This window comes from Orcinus orca, chromosome 20 (assembly GCF_937001465.1).
Source record: "Orcinus orca chromosome 20, mOrcOrc1.1, whole genome shotgun sequence".
Lineage (NCBI taxonomy): Eukaryota > Metazoa > Chordata > Mammalia > Artiodactyla > Delphinidae > Orcinus > Orcinus orca.
In genome coordinates, this window is record NC_064578.1 from 30,521,444 (window position 1) to 30,543,358 (window position 21,915).

The 21,915-nt window shown below is 42.0% G+C and overlaps 1 protein-coding gene and 1 long non-coding RNA gene across 5 annotated transcripts in view; one reads left to right on the top strand and one right to left on the bottom strand.

Moving 5' to 3' along the window:
• The window catches only part of FTO (FTO alpha-ketoglutarate dependent dioxygenase), a 373,881-nt gene that overhangs the window by 91,795 nt on the left and 260,171 nt on the right, over positions 1–21,915 (bottom strand). The window lies entirely within an intron of this gene.
• LOC125962634 (uncharacterized) lies at positions 4,429–5,993 on the top strand. Its single transcript, XR_007474064.1, has 2 exons — positions 4,429–4,569; positions 5,764–5,993. It is a non-coding gene; the product is annotated as an uncharacterized LOC125962634 (long non-coding RNA).

Sequence of the window (21,915 nt, forward strand, 5' to 3'; positions counted from 1 at the left end):
TCCAAAAAAGGAACTCTAGCCGGCAAAGAATCTTTCTGATCAGAATCTTTTTATTCCTAGAAACAGAATTCTTACTTAGCCTTTCAAAAGCCTGATGAAGGCTTCGGCTAAGTTTTGACATAAGATTTCCATATTCAAAATATCTGTTGAAATAAGGGGAGAAGGGATATGAATCTTGAAACTGCATTAGTCTGAAAGAGAGCTTAGTAAGCTAGAAAGGGAAATTACTTCTCTGTAATTGGAATTCTCTCCTAAAAAATCCCTTTGAAATCATGTTCAGCCACTCTCCCATTATGTGTCCCAGAGAAGCTAACTTTAACCCTTTCTGGAACTACTCATCATGAAACCATTTGATGTTTATAAACTACTCTGGGAAGAGATTCTTGAGCAATGGTCTGTGTCATCAAAGAACTTAATAATGAACAAGTAGTTCCCAAGAGTCCTAGACACATTTAATAAAATTTTCTCCATGACACTTCCTCCCATTAGTACACTGATGCTTACATTTATGTTATCAATTTATCTTGGCCATACAGTCCTAAGACAGATGCCCCAAAACTCCCCAATTTGAGTTCCTTTACCTCTGAAATGACATAACTAAATTCTTCTCCAGCACAGTTCTTTAAGTTCTTTGATGGCAGGGATTGTGTTTGATCCTTCTTTGTATCTTTAATGCCCGTATGTAGTAGTTGCTTGGTAAATGCCTCATGAATCATGAGTGAGAGTTAGCTGGGTAAGCATGGCAAGTTACTTAACTTCTATTCTCTTCAGGTTTTCTCATCTACAAAATGATAATAATGTCGTCCTCAAAAAATTCTCATGAGGATTAAATGAGTACATATATAAGTAATATGTACTACATGTATTGCATTAGCATAGTGCTTGGGAAACAGCTATGTTATATAGCTATCAATATAGTAATATAACTAATAATATAATATTTTATATATATATACATACACACACACACACACACACACACACACACACACATATAAATATAGGTTCTCCTCCCTTTTACATCTACCTTGATGTGAAGACAAGAAATCCGGTTCTGCCTGGAGATAACCCATAATGCTAAAGCATTCCATTGAATTTCCATGTCATCAGGCTACATGGCTTCATCGTATTAGAGCTGGTGCCTGGTATCAAAACCAAAAGAGTGTTCATCTGGCCTATGGGAAAATTCCCATGTACATGTATGACATCCCATTTTGTTCTCTCTCCTCTTTGGTTAAGGATGCAAATTCATTAACTAGTATGTGGTGTCTAACATGGGTGTTTTGTAATTACTTGACAGCTATATTTTACTTTCATGCAGTAGCTCAGCTCATAGTAATGAGGAGGAAATATCAATTTCAATTTGATTTGGAAGATAGTTATAGCCAAAGAATAACCCAACGTGGGAAATTCTGTTGCTTTTACTTGCAAAATTTTAATAGGGTCATTTCCCTGAAGATGCAACATGCTAAGTAAAGATAATTAAACATTTTCTGAGCCTATTTCTTAATTATATTTATTGAAATATAATTCACAATCCATATGGTTTACCCGCTTAAAGAGTATATTTCAGTGACTTTTAGTATATTTGTTTCTGCCCACTCCAGCCCGACAACCACTAGTTTCTGTCTCTTAGATTAGCCTATTCTGGACATTTCATATAAATGGAATCATACTGGATGGTATTTTGTAACTGGCTTCTTTCACTTAGCAATTCACAATTCATCCATATCGTAGCATGTGTTATTATTTCATTTTTTATTGCCGAATAATATTCCATTGTATGGATATACAACATTTTGATTAACCACTCATTATTCAAGAGACACCTGAGTTGTTTCCATTTTTGGCCTTTATGAATAATGCTCCTCTGAACATTTGTGTGCAAAGTTTGTATAGATATATGTATTTATTTCTCTTGGGTAACTAGGAGTGAAATTGCTGGATCACATGGTAATTCTATGTTTAACAATTTTAAGAATTTCTAGACTGTTTTCCAAACTGGCTACACCACTTTATATCCCCACTAGCAATACACAGGGCTGTAATTTTTCCCTCTCGTCATCAACACTCGTTATAATTTGTCTTTATGATGACATATGTTTTTAAGTGATCACAACAAATTTTTGAAAGTATCACTGCTTTAAAAATAATTGTGACAGTCACAGTTTATTAAGAGCTTTGAAGATCTGAAGTGCTTCTGGAATTGTAAAGGGTGATGTAAATAGCGAGAGCAGTAGAAAGCTTCTTCCATGAAATGGCCACGAGGGAAATATAAAGATGAAGTGGCTAAAGTAGAATATATAATTTTGCTTAGAATCGGTTAAAAATGCACACAGCTTCCTAACCAGATAAAAAGACTACAGTACTCCCGATGGTGTCTTCTCCTCGTCTTCTTCCATTCGTTTGTTTTTGGGTGGTAAAAAGGATGTATTCAAGTAGAAATTTGTGGTCTTTTTCCTGAAGTGTTTGGAACACAATATTACCAATCATCTGGCCTCAAGGAAGCCCTTTCTGAGGCCAAATTCTACCAGGGTTGGAAGGCTGAGCACGAAGCTGGTGGCTTACATGTTGTCTGAGAGCACAACCTGGTGACCACATGCTGAAAGGCAAGTTCCCAAGGGACACTGAGAAAGATTAAGTCTTGGGAGGCTAGTTCAGTAGCCTTAAAAGCCATAAAGTACAGTGGGTGGGATTAACATGCGTTCCCATTCCTTACTCCACTCTTATCATTTCTCAGACCAACTGGAAGCAGAGAAAAAGCATGAAATCTAATGGTCTTTATCGATGAGTCCTATCTTATGCTTTGGGAGCAGGGCAAAGGGCAGGGCTATCAGATTCTAAAGGCATCTGAGAAAGCAAAAATTATGAGGACTCAAAATTACACTCAAAAGTCCCTCCAAGTTGAACTCAAATATTTACCTGTCACTTGTAGGTCAATACCATTTTTCAGTTAAGTCCAACACAGCTAGGTTTCCCTCCACCATTGGAACAGATATGGCTCTTCAGTTAAGCACCCAAATGTTCAATTAGGCAACAAACAGTTGCTTTATGTTTTGGGGCCATATTGCACCAAAAGAATACGTCTTCAAGGTGTTAGAATCACACTCATAATAGGAAGATATTCACCCTCTGAGAGGCAGGCACAGATTTCTGACTTCTATCTCACATTTACTCCAGGGCAAATGCTTATGGAATGGAATGTCAGGGAAAAAACTATATTGTTATTGCCATTTTTTTCGCTCTCTCTTGTTTAATATAAGCTAGTTAAAAAAATGTGTATGATGCAATTACTGAAATCAGTTTCAAAAAAAAAATCCAAAGTTTAGACAAAAGTCAAATTCGTCATCAATTAAAAAGGAAGAGACTCAGTTGCTAAAGAGACTTAAGGTCACTGAATTCAGTAATAAAATTCCAGAGGCTAGGAAAGGTTTTGGACTTTTTTTGAAAGTGGAAGACTACTTACATTTTTATCTAGCATAAACCACTCATTTTATAGCTGAGGAAAACAAGATCCAAACATATTTAGTGACTTATCCAAGGTCACAAGGCTGAAGAGGGGCAGAGCCCAGCTCAGAGTGCAGACTTCCTGACTCATATTTTATGTTGTTAGAAAGTCTGATGAATCAAAGAAATTGCTCAAAAGTAGAAGTATACCTAGTGGTTCCAACTTTACTATACATCACACGTTATACCAATTAAAATGCAATACATGTGCTTTAATCATATTGTGTTGTCTACAACATGCTGATGGACATGTGTTTTGGAAAATCAAATAAAACCACAGAGTTGCTTGTCACCGGCTCTATTTCTTTAATTTACATCGTCTCAGCTTGCCTTTGGGGTATTTATAGACCAAAGCAAACCTGTCCCCTAGAGACACTGTGGAAACAGTTCTTAAAGCAGAGTTCTTCTCTTTGTTGTTGCAGTCACTAATAGTCAGAGAAATCAGAATGGTAGCATGATTCTGTGGGATTACATGGCAACTTCAATTGGACCAGAATCTCCCCTGGTTAGCAGTCCCAGGAATCACCAGTAGCTGAGAAAAATACCCACAATCCAGGATCTGACTTGCGCCCAAAAAGTTAGGAGGGTTTTTTTTTCACCCGTAAATATATCTGTCCTCCATTCTCCAGCCCAACCCCCTTCCTTTTCTTTGAAATATGAGTATGATTTCTACGCCTGGTGACCTGTGGGAATATACTTGCTTGTTTGCTTTCTCCCGTGTTTTTCTTAATGCAATAATTTGAAATGTAAACATGAGGTGACAAGTAAATCCTCAGTCAAAATAAGTTTGCAACCAAACAGGAGGAGGACAGGAAAACGCACGCAGAAAGCTGGCCGTGGAGACTGTTGAATGGTGGCCAAATCCACGGCCAAAGCACTAATAGAGCACAGCGCTCATCACGCGAGATCATTCCTGCTCTTGTTTGTCAGGCTGCATTCTGGACCTTTTCCTCTGAGACTCACCATTTGTTCTGACTTCATATCTAATGCAACAAATAGGTAAAGAGAGATCATGGCACGCTGTCTGGATATAAATTCTGGCTGCTTTTCTCCAAACCAGAGGTACCTCGAGGAATGATGTCTGTCAATCCAGAGGGGTGGGGGGAAATGTCTGTGTGTTGGTTTTTAAAATTTCCTTGTGAGGCAGAAACTTAGCAAATTAATGATATCTTCTACGATTCAGACATGGAGAGAATCCAGACTTTCCCATTCTCACTTGCCACAGAGTTTGGGAGAATCTGGCCAATTTATGGCACAGTCTCTATCAGAGGAGAAATGAAGGTCACAGAGTTGTAAATCACAGAGAGGGGACAACACTTAGCACCCAGCCACCGACTGTTTTCAGGGGGTCTTTAGCAACAGCTCAAGGGCTACCTACCAAGTGTCCTGAAAGCAAAAATGCGTCCAGTGCCACATTATAAAAAAGTCACCACTTTGGGCAGTTTCCATATTGTTGCCATAAATTCTACCCCTTGCTTCCTCGGTTTGGTTGTGCTGGTCCCATGGCAGCCATGACAGCCTGTCTCCACAGGACCTAAGCTGGGAGGGATGAGTTACAAACCCAAATCCCAGTGTTTGTTAAGGGGATTTATGCATTAAGTTCTCTGAAACTTTACCCGGAAAGTCTTCCTCATTCCTCTGGTGGGTTTCCGGAAGAGAGAAATCCCCTTGGCGTATCTCCCTTTGACTCAGTGCTGGATAGGGGCATGTATAAATCCTGCTAATGACTTCTGCCTGTGGCTGACAGGTTCTGGTCTTTGGTGAAAGCTACCCGGGTTCTCAAAAACTGCTTTTTCTTTCTTTCTAGAGAGGATTTCTTGCAGGACTTCTTCAGTAAGGATCAGTCAGCATTCCCCATGACAGCTGTCAACACCCTTCGTTTACTTGGGTGCTCCAAACGGAGGGATCTAATTCATGCTGTCAGATCTGGGATCCTACACATTCCAACATTTAGAATTTAAAATCATCTTGGGTAAAATCTAAGGGCTCTGTTTTGGGAGTTAGTTTCCTTTCTGTGGAGATGGGAGGGAGTTACCTTTTCAACGTATTCCACTCTTGAGATACAGAATCCTTGGTTTTCCTTTGTGAATTCGCACCCTTCACGAGGGGGATGGTGAGGATGCTTGGACACTGACTGATTGTATAGTCCCTGGCTGTAGGGACTGATTCAGCGAAGGACTCATAAATCACTCAGACCAAGGAGGCACAGTAAGGAGCTGGGGCTTCTGAGAAAGAAAAGTGTTTCTTCTATTATAGGATTAGTGGTGTGATGGTAGATGTGAAGTCTGGAGCTGCAACCATCTTGCAAACAGAAAAGGCCAAAGCTGCCAGGAGCTATGAGGAAGCTAAGAATGCAACCAACTAAGAAGAACAAAGAGCAGAGAGATGGGTCCTGATGATATGGTTAATCCCTGCATTAAGCTGTGCCTGAAGCTAGTTACCATGCACTTTTCCATGGTGTGAACCACTAAACTCTTTCTACCGAAGTCAATTTGAGTTGGGTTTTCTGTCTCTTGCAACTGATACGTAAATTCAGTAAGGAGGCGCTGGTGTGCGTGTGCGTGTGCGTGTGTGTGTGTGCGTGTGTGTGTGTGTGTGTGTGTGGTCTCTGATCTACGGTCCTATCTGCTCTTAGAACATGGAAACACGTTACCACAATCTTGACATCTTGAACAGAGATGCTGGCAGAAGTCCTTTAAGATTCCATCCCTCTTATAACCTCAAGTACTACCTTGCTTGCCCTCCCAATAACGTGCCCGTGCTCCTATGTCTATAACTTCCCTCACCACTCCTTTTCGCCCTTGGCATACATACATGCTCTTGACTCTCCCATCTTATGAAATGTCTCCCTTTACTCAGACCCCATGCTAGTTGTCACCCTGTAACTATACTTTCTTTCTCAGTCGAGCTTTCTGTAGGAATAGTCTACACCGACCCTTTCCAAAGCCTCAGTTCTGCAGAGGGTTATATAAAAAAAGAGTGTATGTACGGTCAAATATATTTGGGGAAATGCTCCAGGCAGTAGCCTCCTTTTGGAGAGTTACAATTAACACGAGAGTATCAAGGGCTTTGGGGATTGTTGCAGGAATGAAAGCTATTCAATTTTATTTAACCCAATGTTTCCCAAATTTATTTGACTATGGAAACCACTCCCCTCTTTTATTCTGCTTAAAATCATTTAACATCCCAAGGATTGAGAGTTATGAGGGGCACGTATTGGGAAATGATGCTTTATACTTGATGCTTTCATCTCTCACCTCCCATTTATTCACTTAAAATTTATTATAGAATATTTTCAAATACCAAAAGTGTATAGAATATTTGTAGCTCTTATCAGTTTTGCCAAATCTTAATGAGAAAGATCTAGATCAAATATGGCAAAAGATTTGCAGTTTTCAAATGTTGCATTTCTCTCGTGGCTTTTCACCTTAGCACACGTCCCCTTTGTCTTGAGTGCCCCTTCTCTCCTTTCCCCACCATTCTTTGCCTGGCAAAAGCCTATTCCTTCTTCAAGACTCAGATATTAATACCTCCAGGAAACCTTTCCTGACCCTTCCTTCTCCCCAGCCTATCACGGTTCCATGGCCTCCTTTGATTTCCCAAAGTTCCCTGAATGCACCCCTATCAAAAGATAGCAACGATCACATTCTTAATTGCCTGCTTACTCACCGGTCTCCCTTATTAGACACCAAAAGTTCCTTAAGGATAGAACCTGCCTTTTATTTCTCAATCCTCAACCTCCTGCCCAGTGCCAGGAATATCAGAGATCACTCTTTCATGTTTCTTGAATGATGAACATTGCAGCCCTTCTCAGTGGGTCCTCCCTGCACTTAATAGAAGTGTACAGGTGTACAAGCCACCAAATTTCTCAGCTACTACGTTGTCAAGACTTCTCCACGTTTTATCTAGCTACTATCTTTCCTCTTAGGATGCTGTCTTCATTTTTATAAGCTAGGATGTGCTCTACTCCAAGGAGCAGAAAACTAACTCTCAAAAGCTGCAACCATCAGGATACTGATTTATTTAAGAAGAAGCCTGGAGGTGGGAGGTTTTTTTTGTTGTTCTTTTTCTTTTTTGGCTGCATTTTTGGTTCTTCATTGCTGCACATGGGCTCTCTCTAGTTGCAGCGAGTGGGGGCCACTCTCAGTTGCGGTGCAAGGGCCTCTCATTGCGGTGGCCTGTCTTGTTGCAGAGAATGGGCTCCAGTAGTTGTGGCTCACAGGCTCCAGAGTGCAGGCCCAGTAGTTGTGGCACACGGGCCTAGTTGCTCCACGGCACGTAGGATCTTCCCGGACCAGGGCTTGAACCCGTGTCCCCGGCATTGGAAGGCGGACTCCCAACCACCGCGCCACCAGGGAAGCCTGAGGTGGGGTTTTGACGTTGTTCATCATGGATCCGGGCTCTCTTTCTGGCCATCCGTTCCACCAACACCAGTGCAATAGCTTTTTGCCCTCATACTTGTCCGCTTATGGTTGAAAGCTGGCTGTCGAAGCTCCAACATCGTGTCCTCTCACTTAGTACCAAGGCAGGAAGCCTCCGAAAGGGCAGAGGATAAGGCTCTGTCTTTTTTCCAGCAAGGAAACCCTTCCTAGAAGCCTTAGCAGGCTTTGCCTTACAACTCATAGGTTAGAACTTGTCCCATGGTCCCCTGCTTGCAAGGGAGGCTGGGAGAGTGAGCACCTAATGCCATGGCTTGCTTAACCCAACTCTGATTTACCCCTGGGGCTGGCAGAGGGGCTGACGTTCCCTGAAATTAAGGGCCCTCTATCCACCAGCCGAACAAAATTCGATTCTTAGCGGGGTGAAGAAGCAGGGTAGGGATAGGGGATTGGCTGTCGGACAGGCAACAAAGTGTGCCTGCCAGGACAACACTGGTGCGGTTGCCAGGGGATCTGGCCGTGAAACGGAAAGATGCAAATTTCTAGGCCGAGGTTGCTCACTGGCCACCCCTGGGTTCTTGGCCAGCTCCTGATGATATCTGAGTTTAATGTTCATTAGCTCTAATATGAGGTTTCCTCAGCAGTATCCTGTGGGCTGATTAATAACTTTTAAAACAGGTGGAAAGAAAGTGCTTCTGTCCACCCAAATGCTTAGCTTAGGCATCTCCTGATATTTCTTCAGGCAAGAAAACAGTTCATGTATTCATTTGAGAGTTACTGTGCCTCTCCCTTGTGGCAGTTTGGGTCACAGAGTTATGGCCACCTCGGCCCTCAAGTGGCTTACTTTCAGGTGAACAAGACAAACGTTTAGACAAACAGCGAATAAGCTTAACATGTAAGTGCAAGAATTAAGATCTGTAGAAAGTACCATGGACCAGAGAGGTGGTCAGTTTGCTGGGCAGGGGAAGGATGCCTACAGGGTGGCCGCATACATTTTACACGTGTTGCACGGGGTTAGGAGGAAGCCCTAGATACTGAGTCCAGAAGGCCTCTTAAAGGAGGAAACATCCGCACTGGCGGCAAAGGAAAAGTGCAGTTTGCTGGGGGTGGGGTGGGGTGGAGGAGACAAAGTAAGGAAGGATTCCAAGGAGAGAAGAAAACATGAGCAGAGGAGTGGAAACCTAAGAGTACAGTAGATGGAAAATCTGGGATACAGGAAATGCTCTGGAGCAGACCTACCACTGGGGCGGCGGGGGCAGTAGCAGAGGAAACAGAGAGGAGGCTGGAAGGCACCGAAGGCTTCTTACAACCTGAACCTACCTTATCCTTTAGTTGGCAACTGAAAGTCAATGAAAGTTTTTTTTTTTTTTTTTTTTGCAGTACACGGGCCTGTCACTGCTGCGGCCTCTCCCGTTGCAGAGCACAGGCTCCGGACGCGCAGGCCCAGCGGCCATGGCTCACGGGCCCAGCCGCTCCGCAGCATACGGGATCCTCCTGGACCGGGGCACGAACCCACGTCCCCTGCACCAGCAGGCGGACTCTCAACCACTGCGCCACCAGGGAAGCCCTCAATGAAAGTTTTAAAGCATTAAAAGTAACTCTTTCCTTCAAAGGTTAGAGAGGCCAATCCCATTCGCAAATTAAATGGCTACTAAGTTGCAGCACTCCTAAAAGATTACAAACTATGTTTAATAAACAAAGACTTCATTATCATGTAAGAGAAATAACTGTCAACTGCATTTCTAGGTTTTTAAGAAACTCTGATGAAATGGAAACCTGGATTTTGTCCTTCCATAAAACTGAACAGGTTAGGGATAGATCCCATAAATCCTGCAATTATTTAAAAGCACAAAGCCTAGCTTTACTACATTATCACTTTTTAAAATAACACACCAGATTCTGGTTCCCAAAACCACTTTGGGGAAAAGTGCTTTCCTAAGTGACATCACCCCCATTTTCCACATAAAGTTAAAAAATAAAGGCTCATATTCAGAAGTAGTAGGCTACAAAAGGAGGATTGCTATACCGTAAGAGCCCGCTGTGGAACCCCCTATTGCCCTGAGAGAAACAAAGAAATAAATTAAAAATATAAAAATCCCCAAATACACAGAGTTGAGCTTCAAAGAGGTGGGCTGGTTTCCCCCCAAATCCATTAATAAAATAAATCACTGCATTTCATATTCACAGTCATCTCTGAAAGTTCTCCTCTTAATTGCTCCATGGCATCATGTTTTATTTTAGTCAAGTTCAGGTTTTATGGCCAGGGACTAATGGGCATGGAGTCCCCGAAGAACTTGTTTTAAAACCTTGACCAGTCAACCATAAAAGGGATATTAAAACAGCTACACAGGCTAAATAAGAATGAAAAAGTATAGCCACTTATTTTGAAATTAGAATCCTCTTTCACGTTTAGGAATATAATAAAACGTGTCATAAACGTTCTACTTTCATTCCAAAGTATCGTCGTAAGGACTGACAGGGATGCAGACACCAGCCTTCTATGGTTAAGCAGCACTCGTTAAAATCAAGCGCTGTTTTTAGGCATTATTAGAGGCACTTTAAAATTATAAATGATTACAATGTCATAAAGACCTTTCAGGGGGAGAAACAGAAAAGGAGAAACAGGAGAAGGATCTAATGAACAAGGCTGTTAATAAACTTATACCATCAATGGGTCGAAATTCACAAGCTAGGCAAGGTCAAGTCCTAGTACAGAGCTGGATGGAATGTGTAGTCCAAGAGGAGACTGTAAAATGGGTTCAGATGAGGAGCTGTCTGGATCACTGTTGAATCATTTTGTTCTCCCTTATGGGGTAGATTCCAGTCTTGACCTTTTTCATAATCACATAACATCTTTTTTTTTTTTTTTTTTTTTTTGCGGTACGCGGGCCTCCCACTGTTGTGGCCTCTCCCGTTGCGGAGCACAGGCTCTGGATGCGCAGGCTCAGCGGCCATGGCTCACGGGCCCAGCCGCTCCGCGGCATGTGGGATCTTCCCGGACCGGGGCACGAACCCTGTCCCCTGCATCGGCAGGCGGACTCTCAACCACTGCGCCACCAGGGAAGCCCCACATAACATCTTTCACTTTACTAATATACCATGTTCTTGACAAAGGTTAGGTGTCAACGATGAGTGAAGTAGCCTCATTTTAGAAGTGGGAAACTAGCCAGGGGAGGATAGATCCAGTCTTGCCTCAAGTGCAACCTGAGAATAAATCCAGTCTTGCCTCAGATCCCCAATACTCTGACAATGGGCCCATCTCTTCATCTGGTGGCCAAGAGAAGGGGAAGGATTGTTCACCCAGGAGGGAACATTCGCTCTGATAAGCCACGCAGGACCCAATCACACACAGAACCTGGAAATGACTTTTCAGGCTTCCTTTTGAAATAGGGCACTAGGTACAAAGAGAAAGAGGATGGCTTTTCCCAACAGAAGCACTCTCTGGCCAAATAGGACAGACACAGGATGTTCAGCAGAAAGGAACCATCTTTGAGTAAACATGATCTCTGAAAAGACTCGAAACAGAGATCTCAGCAGAAATCCAGGTTAGTGCCGAGAGAGAGAGAGAGAGAGAGAGAGAGAGAGAGAGAGAGAAAGAGAGAGAGGGAGAGAGATTGGAGACAGGGCCAGACAGAGACAGACAGCAAGCTCAGGGGCAGGACGGCAAAGAGGCCCAGATGCTACTTTCTTTCTAATTCTGCAGCACCTTCCGTTCCTCTAAACAGTTTTCAATAAAAGCATCTTGAACTGGTTTAGATTAGTCCCCACCAGGCACATTTGTAAAGATAAAAAGAACATGGTTGTTTTCCTTCCTCCTAAAGGGGGTTGGGAGGAGAGGGCAGGAATGTTTAGCCTGGTCTTAGGGAGGACGGAAAAGAAGCAATGTCTAGCTTGTTCTCATGCCCACGTTTAAAAACAATCATGTCAACTCGCTTTGAAACTTCAAACTCTCCAAGTTGTCCTCCTTTTAATCCTCGGTCAAGGAGACAGCAAACGGGGAGGGGGTCGGCGGTGCAGGGGGAGACAAGGGTGTTTTTCCACCCCATCCTGCAGTGCGTGGCAGCAACTAGCTTGTGCAAACATTCAGTAGCCCATCTGAACCCTATTTTAGAACAAAACCATTTTAGTTTTAAAGTGTTTGAATGACTTCAGCTAAATCTGAGGATTTGCCTATTGAATCTGGAGCTGTTCCCTTTCAACTCCGAATGAAGGAAGAATTATGAGACTGGAGTGGTTCAATGAGAGTTATCTATCCTGGCACTCAATCAAAGGGATTAGGATTTGGAAAGAAAAGCCTACAGGTGACCCTCCAGGAAGCATACCAAGCAGTTATCAAAAACATACAAGTTCAAAGCAGCTCAATTTTCATATGTTAAATGTACTTGGATGCAGCCCCAGGCTCCTTTCTAGGTAAAAAATTGTGTTAAAGCTGTTTGTACTTGCATACTGAGCAGACGAGGGAATAAAAAAGCATGTGGTACGGTGGTGCCGGGTCCACCTCACCCTCATGTAACACCATCAATCAATCTTGTTCTCTGGGTGAAACATGATCTGATACTGTGTCCAGGCTTCCCAGACTCATCCGACTCCTGCCATCATGGCAGATACGCATTCACCTCATCAACGCAAACGAGCTGTCACAACACAAACGCTGCGAGGTCAGCCACCCGGCAGAAGCAGCTTAACAATTAACAGTGAGGACTATTCATGAGTCTTGGGCGTTGTTCTCCCAAGCACCATGATCTGGGTTTAACAGTGTATTACCTACTTAATAGCTTAACTTGGGCACAAAAGGAGAAAAAGAAGGACACACACTGAGATTTAGGGTACAGAAGAGGGTACGCTTTGGGTGGCCTTCCTGTACCAGCAAGTCATCAAGAAATACAATTTATTTTGTCATGAACATTCTGTAGGGCACGCACAGAAGGATACAACTGCCTTTGGTGGACCCAAAAGACTCTGGAAAGGTGAATGCCTAAGTTATAAAAGAAAGCAAAGGGAGAACATTTAAATCTATAATCTGTCATTAGAAATGTAGGCAAAACATGTACTAGCACGCTAGACACATAATACACACTCAACCAATGGCTGTAAACGTATGAGAGGAGACAGTACCTGCTTCTGCTACGTCATCCTCTATGGAAAGAAAGTCAAAGCCACACCACAAGATTCAGCCTGACGCTGACTGAATGTGAGGTACCTAGAATTTAGCAGGACAGCGCACTGCACCAAGAGGCCAGAGTATAGGTCTCTACTCACCCTGGCAAGCCCTCGCTGAATGCAGGACTTTAGAAAGTGACTCTGCCTACCCAGACTTTGGGAGCCCCATCTATCAAATGGGGATTCAAAGCCTCCTCACCCAAAGTAAGATATTTATTTAACGTGTGCTATGAGGCACTGTGCCAAGCATTCTACAGCTATTAGCTTTTCCCCAACAGCATTACAGGGTAAGTATTAAGATTATTTCCATCTTAGAGATGAGGAAACTGGGAGTGAAACAAGTAACTGGCTCAAAGTCACTATACCAGTAAGTGGTAGAGAACAGATTCCAACCCAGGAGTCTCTGAATAGAGGGTCCACGTTCTTACCTTCTACCTGGTTCTGCCTCTCTAACTATATGAGTGTTTCTTGAATTTGAGTTGCCTCTTATGATGAATATTACCACTAGCCTACCGGGCCGGAGACCCCAGTAACCTCCTCCAATTCTCCCTCTCCCTCCTTCTTTAATCAGTCGCCATATCCCAGCCCCCTACCCTTGCAAGGTCATTCTAGTTCCTGAGCTGTGCTCTTCCTGCCGGTGCCCAAGTTGAGGCTTCGGAATCTCTCGCTGTAACTCTTGCAGCAGGCCAGCTTGCATTTTCTTTTCTCCAAGTCTTTGCTCATTCTATTACTGAAGCTTGAAATGCCACCTGTGTCCTTTGCTTATCACAATCATATACATTCTCCCAGGCACAGGTCTAGTGCAGCTTCCCCTGACCTTGATGACTCTCTGATCCGTGCTCCCTGAGCACGTCAGCTGAATCTTTATTTAGCATGTATTCCATCCTCCTTGGCAGTCTATTTCTCCATATCCCTTACCCAAACCCCTCACGAACTAAACTGTACGTACCATGGGCACCGTGTCTTATTTATTTTTATTTCTGTGGCACCTATGTCTTTCAAATACGGTTTTCTGAACTGGGAAAAAGGGGATGTGGGGAGGAAGGGAAGTCTTCTCTTAAGAGTCTTTCTAGGTCACAGATGCTTGATTCGGATGACGGAACCAGTAAAAACAAAGAGATAGCAATAACAACAAAAGCCCTAGTATTACACGAGGTGTGGAGAAGCAGAGTGGGTAAAAATGTAGGCCTTGGTGCCAGACCGCCAAGGTTAAAATCCTAGCTCTACCACTTATAAGCTATATAACCTTGGGAAAGTTCTTAATTTCTCTAGACTTCAATTTCTTCCCCTCAAAAATGAGGGATGGGGCAGGGGGGAGAGATACATTAGGAGTTTGGGATTAACATATACACACTACTATATATAAAATAAGTAAACAACAAGGACCTACTATATAGGACAGGGAATTATCCTCAATATCTTGTAATAACCTATAATGGGAAATAATCTGAAAGAGAATATAGATAGATAGATAGATATAGATAGGTACATAGATATAGATAGATATCTATATATATAAATAGATATAGATATATAGATATATCTAGATACATAGATATATATCTATCTGGATAGATATATATCTGAATCACTTTACTGTACACCTGAAACTAACACAACATTGTAAATTTAAAAACTCATTTAAAAAATGAGGGATAACAACAGTAACTACTCCATGCGTTTGCTCTAAAGGATGAAATCATATACATTTAGAATAGCACTCGGCATACAGTAAGTGCTCAATAAATGGTACACAGATGATTACATGGATGGAAGATTTCCTTTCCTTGCCAACTAAAATACTAACTTCTTAAAGCAGGTATGAGAGAGATGTTGGCAATATAACCCATGCTCCCTCTTTCAAAATCAGAGATGGAAAATCTCTAACAAGTTGGATATTGCAAACTCTGCTGGAATTTTTTTCCCTCATAGCTCAGCTTAGGGCCCCAGTGTAAAAGAGCAATGCTATAAAGCTGGCTCCTCCTGGCTTCTTACTGTCTTGGCATTGAACAATCAATGTGAAAGTACATTAAGTTATTTAACATGTTACCAAGTAGCAGAAAGCTAAAAGTTTAACCATATTTACAAGGAAGAATTATATGAAAATATTTTTATTGATGCTATAAAAACCACCATTAAAAATGACTGCACTGAAAAGCTGAACATGTATGGAACAAATGGGCAACTCTTAAAATATTACCTGGTTCCAGACAGTCCAAATTTTGTGTCTTGTTAGCAAATAAGATAAATGACTTTGTCTGAAATGATGTTTTATAAATCCTATTAAGAGGCTGTAAGAGAGGCAATGGCTCCCAAAACAAGAGAATTAATTTCTGAGTTCAATCCCCACTGTACACACAAAAATGTGGGGGGAACGGGAGGGGGGCTTACTGTTGATGTTGTCTTTGGACTAATATACTAATAATGCTCTCTAACAATTACATTTTATACTTTGCAAAATACATGCTCACTCGTTATCTCACTTGATCCTCACAACAAGCCTATGAGGCAGGTCGAGAAAATACTATTTCTCTTGGGGATTTTTTTTAAGTAATAGAGAAGGGTAAAGTGGCTTCACCAAAGTCAGTTAAAGTAGAGCTAAGTTAGACTCTTGCGGCTCTCTGACTCCACAGCACGTGGGATTATAGGAGCCAGTGTTTATGATGTGGAGATGGGTGCAACCCTGTCTGCACAAACCCACAGACTGGGGGAAGCTACACTGTCATTTTAGACTCTGTATCCAGATAAAATAGAAGGCATTTGTTCTTTTAGTTAAAAAACTGAAGTGATGTACTCTCACCACCATGTAAATAATGGCGTAGCGTTTTGTATATACAGTTCTTTTATTTTAAGAGCAAGATGTACTCCAATGATTGGTGCAATTTTGTTTTTGCCTTTCCTTGCCAAAAAGAAAATATGGCTTTAATAGAAGTTTACATCTGCGTGGTATTACATGCATGTAAAACAGATGTAACCTAATTACATTTTCATTTAAATTGCTAAATAGCTACTTAAGTAAAAAGCTAAAATAACATACAAACAACAGTTACTATAATAACAAGTGTACTTAGAATTAAATGAAAAGGATCAAAGCTACAGCATATAGAATTTGAGTTGGTCTTTCAAAAAGACAGTGACATAACAACACTGCCTTCATTTACTCAGTAATTGAATGTCTCTACAGCTCAGCCTAGACCCGTGGAAGAAAATCCACCGAGTTTTTATAAAGACTCTGGGTTTCATGAAGATTAGACACACTCTACTAGAGATTATATAGCAAAACCCTAAATTGGAAATTAGAATTCCAGGGCAGTACAATCAGCTTGATTATAGTTTTAAGCAGATCTGTCTAGGCTGAAATCAGAAATCAGCTCCCAACTTGGAGATCAGAACGCTCTTTTTGTAGTTTTAAAAGAAGACATTACATATCAGGCATTGCATATTCATGACCCATCCCTTCCTGTGTGCCACACAAAGGCTCTCCGAAGAAGGATCCAGAGCATTTGCGATGATATTCAGCTTAGGAGCACGGGCAAGGGAACACATGGTCAGCCTTCACAAAGGAGCAGAGGAAACACCACGTGCCGGTCTGGGACGGCTGAAATCCTAAACGGTGGACTCTGGAAAAACTCAACCCGGTTTAACCTAGATTTGCAGGGTAATGTCCAGTCCTAGCTCTCCCTTTTCAACTTCAATCCCATTTTTAACTAAAGGGAATTTCAGGCGTTTGGAGATGATTTGTTATTTTAAGAGTTGGAGACCAAAACTGAACTTTTAGAGTGTTAGAGCAATATAAACTTATTTCAAAATTAGAACAGTCTATCACTAAAAGCAGAGGATTTAGAGTAGGACTGTATTTTGAAAGTATCCCCCCCCTGCACCACCATTAGCTTTCTTCTCTAAACTAGATCAGCCAGTTTTTCTAATTTTGCTCAGGAGTGTAGAAAATAAGAGACTTAGATCCAGTCAGCCCTTTTGATCATGGGTCTAAAATGTTTCAGAAGAATTAAAAAAAAAAACAAAACACTAAATGGAACATCTCTGCTAAAATTGAGGGTTATGCTCTTCAAGCTGAGAACTTCCTTACAAAGACATGGACAAATTCTTTTCAAAATGAGCTTCAAATTATACCTCAATATACTTTTAAACACATAATTAGCTTCTGGCTCCCCTTTTCATTTTATTCAGCCAATGTTCCCTCTCTAAAGGTGGGAAAGGATGAACAGACTAAGGTTAGAGGTGAGGATCGGAAAGGAGATTGAAAAACAGAAAAATCACCCAGGGCCAAAATTTGGTGCCAACCTCGGCATTTATTTCCTTGACGCCACCTCACACTTTTTTTTTTTTTTTTACCTCTTTATTGGGGTATAATTGCTCTACAATGGTGTGTTAGCTTCTGCTTTATAACGAAGTGAATCAGCTATACATATACATATGTCCCCATATCCCCTCCCTCTTGCATGTCCCTCCCACCCTCCCTATCCCACCCCTCTAGGTGGTCACAAAGCACCGAGCTGATCTCCCCGTGCTATGCGGCCGCTTCCCACTAGCTATCTATTTTACGTTTGGTAGTGTATATATGTCCATGCCACTCTCTCACTTTGTCACAGCTTACCCTTCCCCCTCCCCATATCCTCAAGTCCATGCTCTAGTAGGTCTGTGTCTTTATTCCCATCTTACCTCTAGGTTCTTCATGACATTCTTTTTTTTTCTAAGAAAGGGCTACGGACGTGTATACTGTCTCTCTCTAACGTTCTACAAACACCCTGTACTTCAATCTTAGCAAGGACTTCAAAGGGCTTCCATGCATTTAAAAGATTTTCTTTTTCTTTTCCCTGGCTAGGCCTGCTACACCAAAACTGTGGTGACTCCCTGTCTGAGACTGTCTCTGGATCTAAAATAACAGTGAGGTGTATTTGTGAAGAGGACGGGAAACACACTTTGAGAATCTTCTTGCCCCATAGCTATTCCCCAAGTCGAGTGCCTTGGCTTGATCTCTTCAGACCGGCCGCTGTTTGATTTCTGCAAAGACTGTTCATAAAGTTTCACAATGTGTTAAGAACACAATTGCAAAAGGCAAGTGAAGGCTTGTCATGATTTTGTAACCAATTATTTCATTTGTATTTTATAAATCGGTCATAAATGTCATTGACTAATTACTGCCCTTTCCCCCTTCCCCACCCCCATACACTCACTGGAACAAACAGGCAACCTTGTACCACTCTTGCCAGAGGCCAAGAATTAATGGCAGGTTTTAAACTAAACTTCATCTATTTGGAAGGATATCAATGGTTGCTGAGGACACACTGTAATTTCACTGCTCACCACCACTCCTCTCTGCCCTGAAAAACAAACATATTTCACTACACTCTCTGCCCAAGAAACTCAGATGCCAGCTAGACATCCCAAAAGAAACCAAAAGAAACAATTATTAAAATAATCATGTCATAACATCACTGACTTAGCCAAGGTCTTTTCTTGTCTATCTGATCATTACTAAACCAGTCATTACTCAAAAGCACACATTAAGTGATGATTTATCTGTTTGACTGCGGTACAAACACTATCTTCTGTTGATGCTTAGTGGCTCTGGGAAAGGAAACGTGAATAATGTCCTGCCTCTGAATGAACTCTGAAGAATAACCACATTCTAAAGGTTGATGGGAGGGAGGGGGAGAGAAAGTAATTACTTTGTGATGGGTTAAAAGTCAGTAAGAAGAGAAAGTTGAGGGTGGCTCTGCCCTATAAACGTTTCTGGAACTCGACTCCCTTAAGTCGGCCTTGACAAAAGACCTATGTCATTAAAAAGCAACGATGTAAATGTGACAAGCTGCTCTCAATCTCAGAGTAACTCTGCATTCTTTGCGGTAAGGTTTGAAACCACAGAACAGTCATCGTTCCGAATACACCAGCCTATAAACACTTCCCCTGGAGAAGGAGAAGGTATTGCCACTAAGCCCCTGACTCCACATTTTGTAATTTTTGAAAGCTGAAGCCACAAACATGTGGCTTGTAGGTAAATTCCAGCCTTCAACATGCTTAAAAACATTTAAAAAACTTAGTTGCCAAAATGTTTATGTAAGTACCTTTCATATAAAAATCTGGATTTCCGGCTTCTGTCAGAAAAAAGAAACCTGGCAAGTCCACGACAGTGGGCCCGCACTCCCTCAGGGCAGCTGCTTGTCCTCTTTAAAGCGAAGCTGGGCTTCCCTGGTGGCGCAGTGGTTGAGAGTCCGCCTGCCGATGCAGGGGACACGGGTTCGTGCCCCGGTCCGGGAAGATCCCACATGCTGCGGAGCGGCTGGGCCCGTGAGCCATGGCCGCTGAGCCTGCGCGTCCGGAGCCTGTGCCCCGCAACGGGAGAGGCCACAACAGTGAGAGGCCTGCGTACCGCAAAAATAAATAAATAAATAAATAAATAAAGCGAAGCTGCGCTTCCTGGCTCTGCCTGGTGCCCGCAACTCCCTGTCGCATGGCACCTGGCCTGCTTCCCTCACTGACACTGCCTGCTGGCTCCTGTATGGATCCCAGCTTACCATTTCTGTTATTTTGTGTGACTACTAATTAACTGTGCAGCCAGTACTACTTTCCCCTACTTGAAGGCAGAGAAAAAAGGATTTCAGAAGCTCTAAGTCTTATCTAGCAATTCCAACTATGACCAAAATTGCACTCCACTGAATCCGTGCTTGAGTTTCGGAACAAGGTGCCACCGTCCCTTATGCTTGCCTGGAGACATCCTGGGCCCCCATCCACTCAGACTGGCTGACCACTAGGTCAGCGGCTCCTCTAAAAAGGATCCAGTACCCTAGGACTCTGGTGCGTGTTTTAAAGGCAAACCATGAAAATGAACTATACTATTCTCTAAAGGAAAAATCCATCGTATTCTTATTTATTCTTACTTATTATTCCGAAATTAAGTTTGTTAAAAGTTGAACTATCCGACATGAATTTTCAGCCTGACTCTTTTACACTTATGATGGAGAAAACCCCATCGTTCCTCATGATGTATTTTTTATAATGAGGACCACAAAAAACGCAGAGAGAAATCTCAGGATCTTTGACCACAGAAATGCATGTACATATTTTGCACCAGCTAGCGGTAATTGTTTTACCATGTGAGGCTCGGGGTAGGTAGTAATATGCAATACCTTTCAACTTTTCATCCCCAAAAGCAAACAGAAAAAAACCTGACCTCTGACCCTGTTTTGAAGCACCACTACCCGCTTGGGTAGTGTTTGCATGTTGAAATATTTATTTCCTTCATAAAAAAATCTATCTGAATATCCAATCTCTCAGCAGTAAAGAGTCTGATTTCCATGTTAGCAGAAGCCTTAAGTAGTTTGGGGCTATGATCTAAACACTACAAGCTTTACCTACTTAAAACTTGGCCAGCTCCGAGCTGCATATCTTTCTCACCGGCTCCTCATTTGCAAAACATAGTAGAGATTCAGGTGAAAGGTGATGAAGTTTCAACAGCTGCAAAGCCCAGTTAGAAAACTTGTTTCCTGGGCAGAGCTTCCAAGAGAGTAATATTTCTGAGCCTTCTGTCACTAGAAGATGCGAATTTGTACCAGTGAGGCTAAACAAGTTCTCACGAGCAGGTGTTATAATGGTAACTTCTGGATGTGGTGTGGGAGAGAATGAAGCCTCCTGACCCCTAAAGGCAAGGTTTTTCACCGAAACCCCTCTGATTATAACATGAGAGCACATGACTACCATCAAGATAAGTCTTTCTTCATCTGTTCATTGGTTATGGTACTTGAACAAAACGCCTACTAAAAATGACTTAAAATTTAATTTCCCCCATGAAAAAGGAAAATGTGAATCTCACATAAAGCCCTCTACTCCATCATATTCACCAACTTGGACAGACAAAAGAAAAATGGTGCGCCTGAGGCGTGCCATGCTCTTTCATAAGAGTGCGACCCTCAACCTACCTCAAGAATAAGGTTGAGATTTACCCCAATACCTCCCTCCTAATGCCTTCTGATCACAGAGGGTGGTGGGGGTGAGCCTTTGCTTAATTTTTCGATGAGATTCAGGACTGCGATATTGAAATTAGGCTCAGAATGGCTCTTAAGAGCAGAAAGGCTTCAGGTTTTCCTCCATGTCTACTGACATGACTCAGGGGAAAGTGGCTTCGTTTTTTTCTTTTCTTTTTTGGTGTGATGATTTGGGGAACACAAAGGAATATGGGCCTTCACCTGCAGATGCCATTAGAACTTTACTTCCAAATTTAATAGTAGTTTGCCAGGCCTCAAATACTGTGGAGAACCCTGCTATCTCATTGTGAGGAAAACTGGCTACACTCTGTTTAGACTTGTGTCTAACACGACTCTGTGGGAACTGAGAATTTTGTAATGCCAGGCTGTAGCAGAAAACAGTTTTTGCATCTAATCCTGTGTTAGTTATGGTCGCTTCAGGAAACAAACAAACAAAGCCCCAATGTTGCAATAAAAAGTATACCCGTTGTATATTGAGCTATTTAAATACAGTTTCTTAAGAAACTTTCTACTGTATTTAGAACTTAAGAACTTTCTATTTAGCTTTATTGATAAGAAGAAACCTAAATACTAGGGCAAAATTATGTCCTTAACAGACTGTATTACCAGTGGCTGTCTCATTCCACTTTGGATTCACAAACAAAAGGTTTTATGGACAGCTTTTTGGATTGAACCTGCTTGGAAGAAGAAGTTCTTCCTTGAGTTGTAGAGACTGTTGATTAGGGCTTCGGCAAGCCTTTTTGGCACCTTTGGGCAAATTATAAAAAGGTACCCCTCATTTTTTACAGAACTAGAATAAAAAAATCTTAAAATTTGTATGGAGACACAAAAGACCCCGAATAGCCAAAGCAGTCTTGAGGGAAAAA